We start from the raw sequence: 426 nt of genomic DNA, 5'->3' as shown, positions 1-426 counted from the left end.
AAAGGTCCTTTGCTGTTTTCTTTGAGCCAAGATCAAAATCAGTTTATAATATTTGATTAATAAACAAGAAGATGAAGTTTGCCTTGCTTGTTTGTTTACCTTTTCTCTCTCCTGAAACTTTACTGGAAATATATCAGTGAAATGAAGGCATTTATTCAAAATATAGTTCGGTGATAAAGTTCACACTTCACTTTAGCGAACTCGGAATTATGAGCAAATTCACTGATTTGCATTTTGCAGAATAATGCGAAGAGAAGCATTCTGTTGAAAATATTCGTAGCATCTCAATTTGCCGATGGTTTCCGCTTCGCTACAAAGATATTGCAAGTCGTGCAGAGAATGCAGAATGTAGTTCGATCAGGCCTTTGTGAGTCTTTTATGAAATAGTATGCATGCGTGTCTGTGCTTATCTAGATACATGCATAA

The sequence above is a fragment of the Penaeus monodon genome, chromosome 27 (genome assembly GCF_015228065.2).
Source record: "Penaeus monodon isolate SGIC_2016 chromosome 27, NSTDA_Pmon_1, whole genome shotgun sequence".
NCBI lineage: Eukaryota > Metazoa > Arthropoda > Malacostraca > Decapoda > Penaeidae > Penaeus > Penaeus monodon.
This window is presented reverse-complemented; position numbering follows the sequence as displayed.